Here is a 10376-nt window from a genome sequence, read left to right on the forward strand (position 1 = left end):
GGACCCCTAGGGACATATGTCTTCATGTAATGGGTCAAAGGGGGTAATAGGCTAACCTATGACCCCCTTTGACCCATATAAAGCATTCTAATATATCCCTAAGGTCCTAGGACCCCTAGGTACAGATGTCATCATTTAATGGTTCGAAGGGGGTCATAGGTCAACCTATGACCCCCTTTGACCCATATGAAGCATTCTAATATGTCCCTAGAGGTTCTAGGACCCCTAGTGATATATGAAGTCATGTAATGGGTCGAAGGATGTCATAGGTCACCCTATGACGCCCTTTGACCCATGTGAAGCATTCTAATAAGTTCTTAGGGGTCTTAGGACACCTAGGGACATATGTCATCATGTAATGAGTTGAAGAGGGTCATGGGTTAACCTATGACCCCCTTTGACCCATATGAAGCATTCTAATATGTCCATAGGGGTCCTAGGACCTCTAGGGACATATGTCATCATTTAATGGCTCAAAGGTGGTCATAAATCAACCTATGACCCCCTTTGACCCGTATGAAGCATTCTAATGTGTCCTTAGGGGTCCTAGGACCTCTAGAAATATATTTCATCATGTAATGGGTCGAAGGGGGTCATAGGTTGACCTATGACCCCCTTTGACCCATATGAAGCATTCTAATATGTCCCTAGGGGTCCTAGGACCCCTAGGGACATATGTCATCATGTAATGGGTCATAGGTCACCCTATGACCCCATTTGACTCATAAGAACGATTTTAATATGTCGCTAGGGGTCCTAGGACCCCTAGGAACACATGTCATCATGTAATGGGTCCGTTGACCTATGGCCCCCTTTGACACATATGAACGATTGTACTATGTTGCTAGGGGTCCTAGGACCCCGAGAGACATATGTTGTTATATAATGTGTCGAAGGGGGTTATAGGTCAACCTAAGAGCCCCTTTTATGAATATGAAGCATTCTAATATGTCCCTAGGGGTCCTAGGACCCCTAGGGACATATGTCATCATGTAAAGGGTCGAAGGGCATAATAGGTCACCCTATGACCCCCTTTGACCCATAAGAACAATTCTAATCCCTAGGGACATATGTTGTCATGTAATGGGTCGAAAGGGGTCATAGGTCAACCTATTACCCCCTTTGACATATATGAACAATTTTAATATGTCCCTTGGGAGCCTAGGACCCCTAGGGACATATGTTGTAATGTAATGGGTCGAAGGGGGTCATAGGTCAACCTATGACCCCCTTTGACCCATATGAAGCATTCTAATATGTCCCCTGAGGTCATAGGACCCCTCATGACATATGTCGTTATTTAATGTTTCGAAAGGGGTCATAGGTCAACCTATGACCCCGTTGGACCCATATAAATGGTCCTAGGACCCCTAGGGACATATGTTGTCATTTAATGTGTCGAGTGACCTATGACCCCCTTTTACCCATATAAATTATTCTAATATGTCGCTAGGGGTCCTTGGAGCACTAGGGACATATGTCATCATGTAATAGGTTGAAGGGGGTCATAGGTCAAGCTATGACCCCCTTTCATTCATAAGAAAGATTCTATCATGTCCTTAGGGGTCCTAGGACCCCTAGAAACATATGTCATCATTTAATGGGTCGAAGGGGGTCATAGGTCAACCTATGACCTATGACCCCCTTTGACCCATATCAATGATTCTAATATGTCCCTAAGGGTCCTAGGACTGCTAGGGACATATGTCATCCTGTAATGGGTCAAAGGGGGTCATAGGTCAACCTATGACCCTCTTTGACCCATATGAAGCATTGTAATATATGTCATCATTTAATGGGTCGAAGGGGGTCATAGGTCAACCTACGACCCCCTTGTACCCATATGAAGCATTATAATATGTCTCGAGGGGTCCTAGGACCCCTAGATACATATGTCATCATGTAATGGGTCGAAAGGGGTCATAGGTCACCTTATGACCCCTTAAGGTGGCCAGAAACAAGAGTTGTTTTTTTCCAAAAAAGTTTTGGTAGAAAATTCATATTTAATTATTTATTTGGAATAAAAATACCAAAAAATATGCGTCACATCCGGGCATGAGTGTACTTTTTATATCTATAATTATATTAAAAAAATATTATCTAATTTTGATTAAGGTAGTGAGACATACACCTACTTTTTATTTTTGCCCTAAAATTTTTGTAGTATTGCATTATATATATATATATATATATATATAATATTATAATATATTTTTACATAGTAATATAACTCAAATAATTGATAAGTTATAAACTATAAATCACAAACTCAGTTTTCCCTTTAAAATGTCTTGGGATTTGAAATTTCCCTCCAAAAGTGGATGGAGGCTCATTGAGCCATATCGGATATCCAATTTTGGATCTGATATCCGATTAGGCCTGGTATTTACCAAGCCTACCTGGTCAACTCAAAAAACATGTTTGAGGAGGGTTTTAGTGACACCCAGACTTCAGGTAGCCATCTGACAATGTAATTTTGATTGAAATTGAATGAAACAAAAAAGGTTTTTTAATATCGCTCTCGAGATTCCATGATATAATTGCTATCAAATTTTGATTTCGATAAGTATTTATTAGTTAATTATCAATGAAGATTATTGTAATGTGCTAATTGACATACTGATTGAAAAATAGCTATAACTTTCAAATGCTATAATATTTTTTAAATCTAAAGTTACGTCACATTCTATGCTTCGCCTAGTATAAGAAAAATTAAAAAAAATTAAATTTGGAAAAATTTTATATTAGTTAAGGTGGTTAAGAACAAGAGTTGTTTTTTTCCAAAAAAGTTTTGGTAGAAAATTCATATTTAATTATTTATTTGGAATAAAAATACCAAAAAATATGTGTCACATCCGGGCATGAGTGTACTTTTTATATCTATAATTATATTAAAAAAATATTATCATCTAATTTTGATTAAGGTAGTGAGACATACACCTACTTTTTATTTTTGCCCTAAAATTTTTGTAGTATTGCATTAAAATCCAAATTTTTGACCAATCTATTATTTTTTTCTCTTGATAAGGCCTAGTAGTTTAGAAACAAAATTTAATTTCCTACAAATTATTTTCTTACAACTTTTTCATATAAATTCCATAAGCACTTTAAAATTATGTGTCAAGTTGACATAACCCTGATTTGCTGATTTTTCATTGCCACTTAAGGCCATAGTTTGGTACACCATGATCCTGCACATACTCAGTAATGGGCCACTAGTTACAAATATCCTCATGATTGCCATCTTTAGGTATGAATTTGATGTTTCCTTTTTTGATAATAGCTCCTAGGCTTTTAGAATGATAGGCTTCAAGATAAACTTTGTATAGGCCAGGACCAATATAATCCCAACGGTGTTTGTAAAATTCACAAAGAAACCCATCACACTTGGGGGACTTGTCATCAGCCATGGGGAAGACTACCTCTTTAAGGTCTTAGATGGTGAAAAGCTACTCATAAAAAGCATGTTGCTCAACTTCTAGGTGGTTTGGAGTAACATAAATACACTTTCTGAGGGCTTCCTCCTGAGCAACCGAATTTCCCTATGAAGCAAACACGTTTTCATAATGGTGATAAAGCTTGTAGGATGTCAAGGAGACTAGAGAGAACATAAGTTCCTTGTTTGATTTTTTTAATCCCAAAATTGGTATGATGAGCTTGAAGAGCTTGAAAGAACTCCTTCAAAGCTTTATTACCAACCTCCAACCAATGGAAGTGAGCTTTGATTTGGGCCCCTCAAGAACCATAATTATCCACAACCTATTTGTCATGGTGTAGTTTGGCAAGTTGACTTTGCAAATCAACATCAAAATGGTTTAAGGGTGAGAGCTTCAAAAGGTTTCTTGAGAGCAGTGGTAGTGGATTCATAAGATCCCCTTTTGAAAACTGCCAAGCACCACCCATAGATGCACAAAAATTGAGCGGTTCTAGTAATGGCATCATTCCACCACTGAATCCACCCTATCTAAGAATGCAGATGTAGCTCCAAATTCTAGACACATCGGATATGTGCAATAGTGGAAGCATGCATCAACACTAACATATTGAGGAAAAACTGAGTCCTGACAACTCGCTAGATAGCTATGTGCCACAAAATAGAAAAATAAATGGGATAATGGTTTGATAATGTCACATCTAGCAAGGGAATGATAGGTTAATCTTGATCCTTAGAAAAGGAAAAAAAAGTTTATGCAGTAATCATGGCACAATCAAGACATTTTAAAATGCAATCAGAGCCAACTCAAAAGTTGGACCAAGTGTGCCAAACCCCACTATGTTGTCGGCGGTTAGTATTGGGATAAAAAAAGGAAAAATTTATTATGCATGTAGTACCAGGGTTCCTTTTCCCAACTATCCAGCAAAAAGGAAAAATGTCATCTTTGTCAGAGGCCATCTCAACCATATTGAAGTCACCACACATAACCCAAGTAGCTGGAGGCAAGTTGTCAGCCATCTAGTCCCACAATCGAGAATTTTCCACAACATCATTGGAAGCATAAACATTAACAACTCCAAAAGAATGATTGTCAATAAAAAGAAAAAGCCAAATGATTCTATGCATGGGGTCAAAACTGTGTGAAATAATATCAGAATGAAGACGAGGTGACAGAAGACTAACTACAACACCTCTGCCAGAATCGTGTTGAGAGGAAAACATAATGCCATCTTGCCAAATGACATGACAAGAAGAGGAAAGCATGAAGCTAGAGACCTTAACTTCTTGCATACAAAGAAAATCTAAATTACCAAGTCCATGATGGGTATCCTTGACATAGTACTTTCTAGAGAGGTTTGTAAGACCTTGCACATTCTATGATAAAAAAATTCATGAAAACTCTTCGATATCTTCCTCATCCTTGAGAGAGGAGTAGCTATTCTACAAGAAAGTTAAAACTTGGTTAAAGCCAAAAGGAAAATCCTCTAGACTGATGGCCCAACATTTCTCCTTTGGTTTATCAGCACGTCCGGGAGGACTACAAGAACACCACACATTTTGAGTTGCAATGGAGGAAGCATCAAGACAAGCGCGAATCACAATTGAGGTGTTAGCCCTGGCAGCCACCTTAATCCCTTGTGAACCAGGGTTTGAAACTTGTGAAACACCAGGGTTTGGTTTTGAAAAAACCACTTGCATTCCTATAATGGCTAGGGTTTGCACTCCTATTGAAATAGGAGGAACCAAAATGACAACTGCATATGACTATTTAGGAGCCAAGGGAGCCTTGTCCTTGTGCACAATAGTAGTTGATTCTTCTTTTTGCTTCCCTTCTACTAGTTTGATAAGGTCCTCTTTAGGTAGGGGTTTAACCCCAGGTATAGTGAAAGGGAAATCCCTAATCTTGTGTTCCACTGATTGGCACCTATAACAGGTGTTAGGTAGATTCAAATCAAGCACCTTCTGAGAGAAGGATTGCGAATCAATCTATATCTACACAGAATCCTTAAGATCCTTGGAGAGATCAACCTCAATGTAAATGCATTTCTGAGAACAAGCATTGGAAAAAAATTCATGTTCCTTTGTAATAACTTTTCCAAGAGTATTTGCAATGGACTCAATAAAAGGCCAACATGGCAAGGGTAAACCCGAGAACTCTACCCACACAGGAACCCTAAGCTTTTTGTCATCAGAGACAGCGAAATCTCTTGATCATCTTTGAAAAACAAGCAAGGAAAACGCATAGACCATGGACCATTGCTAAAAATCATGTCTGATGCAATGGGTTGGCAAAACGAAATAAAAAAAAAATTTGCTAAGGTTTTGCATAGCGTCAAGGTGGACTCCATGAGGAGTCCAACTCTTGTTAACCTATTCTCAGACCATAGCTTCAGGAGGAGTCCTATCCACAAAATACCCTATTAAGGTATGTTGCTCTAACCAATCACAAGTAGCATCAAATTCTTGAAAAGGAAGGATAATATCAAGATTACCTCATGAAAGACCTTCTAGAAAAATTTGTGAGGACATTTGTTTAGTGGAGGTGCCATGGCTTTCCAAAGCTGTAGTGTGAACACAAGTATTAACAATTCGGTCACCATTGGATAGGGCCATTATAAACTAGCCTAAAAAATCTCATAGTAAATACGGTTTGATAGGTAGAAAACATAGAAGGAAAGATCAGATAGAGAGTCATATACAAGGAAACTCAAAGATCACATGAAACCCTTGTAGAGTGAAAAAACCCTCTTGAAAAAACTGATATATGCCTATGTCAAAGTTCAAGGATATGTCTTTGATCTATTGAAGGCTCTTAGTTTAGCTCATGAAATCAATGCCAAGATGCCAAGATGATACAACCCCCTTCTAATTGTCCTTTCTTCTTTCATATTTTTAGGTTTGTTTTGATTAAGTGTGTTTATGAATCTATAATTGAATTTGGTTATTTTTAGAGTAGATTCTCAATGAATTTTTTAATTAATATTTGTGAGTTGATTAAAATTTATAAATTCTTGAAAGAGGGACACTAGAAAACAAGAAATAACTTTGTAAATGTTTATAGGACATTAGTCCATCAAATAAACAAGATAAAATGTAGTTTAAATAAGAGTGTCTCATGATCCTCTATCTTCAAGGATCTTTCTTTGATCTATTGAAGGTTCTTGGTTTAGCTCATGTAATCAATGTCAAGATGACAACATAAAGAATGAAAGATGATTTATACTAAAATGCATGACATGAGTAAAATGATGATAATAATGGGATGTTCTTAACAAATATATTTATGAAGATGAGAATAAGCTAGCAATGTTAGTAATGAACCTTAGAATCTAGAGAATAATGGAATGAAAACTACATACTACTAACAAGATCTCATTATGCACAAAATGCAAGCAATGAGACCATATGATAATGATATAGTTCCAAAATGATTAAGAACAAACCAAAGACTATGGAGCATTAGGCATGGATATAAGAACACATCAAAATGCCTTAAAGATGGACTAAAAGATAGTAGACCATCAAGCATGGAAAAAGATGAAAATGGATGAACAAATCAAGATTATAAACTTGATAGCGAGAAGGTGGATCCTTTCTCCTCCAAAAGCCCATCTATTATTTGAAGGGGGGATAGTAGATTCTTCAAGTGGTGATTGATAATAAATATGCCAAAATATCCTATGACGTGGGTAAGTTGAATGGGAGGAATAAAAAAGGGTTGATTTTAGAAAGTGAATATGTATAAATAATTTATGGCAGATATAAGAATAATTTAGGAATGTTTTATGTTGTACTATATTATCAACATACTTTTGGTTGCATGTAATCACACTTGTATTTGTTTATTTGCCACTTGTTTTGGTCATCATGTATGTTTATACCTATGTTATTTTGTTCTTCTTTCACAATCTTTTGATTTTTTCAGTTGTAAATTTGTATTCTTTCAATTAAAAATAATAATTTGAGAAAAGTGAACTATATAGTAAAATAATTAAATTAGACTATATAATAGAGGAATATTATTAATGAGATATTTAATATTTTAATTAAATATCAAAATTTTGGTTGTATACATTTTCCCCCTCTTTAAATTTAAATGATATGTTTGCTACCTTTGTTGATAGTAAACACTAAGAGACTGGTTTTTTAATTTCTAATTAGTTTTGATGCTCTATCAATGTTAGATTTTCAACATTTTATATCTTTGATTTTGAAAAATGACTTAATTTCAATAATTTTGAGTCTTGATGCTTGATGTGAGATTGAATGTGATGCCTACCCCTCTAAAGATGAATAAAGAAAAAATAAGATAATATGGATGAAATTTGGATTTTTCATAATTTTTTGGAATTATCAAGGTTCATATTTGCTAGGTTTTACTATGATAATTAGTTTTCACAACACTTTTTCTAATTTTAGTTTTCTTTATAGGATCATTTTCTATTGTTTGTAATATTTTCTTAGGATCTTTTTATATGTGCAATTGGATCTAACTATCTTGGGCATAAAACCTTATTGAATGGATGTTGTTGATGGGCTTTATTAAAAAATCTCCCTATGGTCTTGGTAATTGATATGCCCTCAATTCAAACATGGATATGGTGATAAAAGGACCAAGCTAATTTGGCTCAAACTTTTCCTTCTTATCTTAATGTTGTTGGTTTTAGGGGATTTTCTCTTAGTACTAGATCACCTACTTGAAAGGACCTAGGCTTCACCTTTTGTAGCTATTTGGCATTCATTTTTGATACACTTTGAGATGTTCAAATTCTTGTTGGAAATGTTCATCTACTAGTTCCAATTCCTACAGCCTTAAAACCCTATACTCTTCTTTTGTGATAAGTCCTTTTTGTGACATTCTTACTAAAGGATTTTCTACCTTGGTAGGAAAAAAAACTCTAATCCATATACCAAGGCTTATGGTGTGGCTTTAGTTAGGGTACTTATACTAGTAAGTTACGCTCATAATGTTGGATTGAGTTGGATTTTCCAATCTTTACCACTATTATTTGTTATTATTTTTTTAGTTTCTTCTAGATAGTCTTATTGATGGTTTCTTATTGACCAATTCCTTGTGGTTAATAGATGGACAAAAAAATTTATTTAATGTGAAACTCCACACATTGTGCATCTATATCCATGTTCTCAAACTATTGTTCATCATTCATCATAATCTATGAAGTAATGCCATTTCTACAAATAATGTAGTTCAAGATAAATAGAGAAAATTATTTACCTATGATAGTGACAAAGAGTATGGACTCAACCAACTTGGTAAAATATCCAATGGCAGTGATAATGAACTTATGCCTATTGAAGAGAAAACCAACTAGATCAACTCTCCACCAATAAAAATTTCATGGTTTTGTAAATGGATAAAGTTCCATGGTAGGTGCATTTATGAGATTCTCATAAACTTGGAATTTGTGACTTTTCTTAACAAAATTATAAGCATCTTGATCCAGTAATGCTACCCAAATGAGTTTCTTTTCTAAGGTGACACCACTTGAATGAGGTCCACAAATAGCTCCACGTATGTCTCATAAAGATTTTATAGGTTCCTCATTTTTGAGACACCTAAGTCAAGTACCATCAAGACCTCATGAGTAAAGTGTCTTTTCAAGTATGGTGTATGAAAAAGATTGACAAATAAAATTTTATTTTTGGTTTCTTGAGAAGTATGAAGTGAGAATTTTATCTTTCAAGTAGGTATAGATATTTTCATAAAAAAGATAGTTCAAGACCTATTAGTTGATGAATCCATCAACCTTTAGGATAATTAGGATATTTTTTGTTTAAAACATTACTTCCACTAACAAATCACTATTAAGAAGCAAAGTCCACACATAATTGCCAAAATAGCTCCTTTGAAGACCAACTCAACCAACCAACATCATCACTACTATGATCTAATTATCCAACATAAAAATTCATATCATATGTATCAAGCCATATCATTCATTGTGCATACATACCCAATGAAGGAGAACACTTTTCTTTTATACCATTTACAAATAATTAATTATGTTGGCATGTTAGATCTTCCCCAATGTAAAATTAATTACCTAAGGTCATGCTAAGGCATACACATGTTCATAAGCATCATTATAATTATTATATTAAGTTTTCCACATGTTACATCAAGAATATTGCATTTGCCAATGATAAATCACACACTTGGTCAACATAGTCAGTTGCTAGTAAAATATGCCACATGTTATATACTAGCAACCTTTCTAGGATAATCTAAATGCTTCTCACTTTCGCACATATGTGCAAAAATAAGTATTTTATCTCTTTCTAATCTCACCAAATTTAATTCATATTTCTAATAAGATATAGCCAAAATACTTGCAACTATCTATGGCATTATTTCTTGTTCACCGATCTACTACCAATCTTCACCAAATAACTTGTAACTTAGCCATATCATCAAATGAAGTAGAGTGATAATATCTATGATATCTATCTCATTCTATTACACATGTAATCTCACATGTGTAATTCTGTCAACCACTATCCTTGCTAATCTTATAATACACCTACAATATATATAATTTGTGTTTCTCATGAATATTAGAACATATATTATCATCAATGAAAAAATTTTCATGAATACAACTACTGGAAATATAAGAGGAGTAATTGAGAGGGGAGGGGTGAATTAGTTAGCACAAAAAATAAATCCTAGATCCCTTAGATGTCAATACAAATCAAAACTAAATTCTATTGTAACTCGGTAAACACATATGAAAAATATTATAACTTAGTAAACACTGACATAGCTTGACAAATGCTTAGCATGAATGTCTTAAGATATTATATATGATTGATCTTTCTTTAAATTAGTTCCAAACACATAAAATAAATAGAATGAACACAAATGACACCAAGATTTTAACATGGAAACCCAATTTGGGAAAACCCACCTTTGCAACTA

Source organism: Cupressus sempervirens, chromosome 1 (assembly GCF_028749045.1).
Source record: "Cupressus sempervirens isolate cs-2001-9-10 chromosome 1, ASM2874904v1, whole genome shotgun sequence".
NCBI lineage: Eukaryota > Viridiplantae > Streptophyta > Pinopsida > Cupressales > Cupressaceae > Cupressus > Cupressus sempervirens.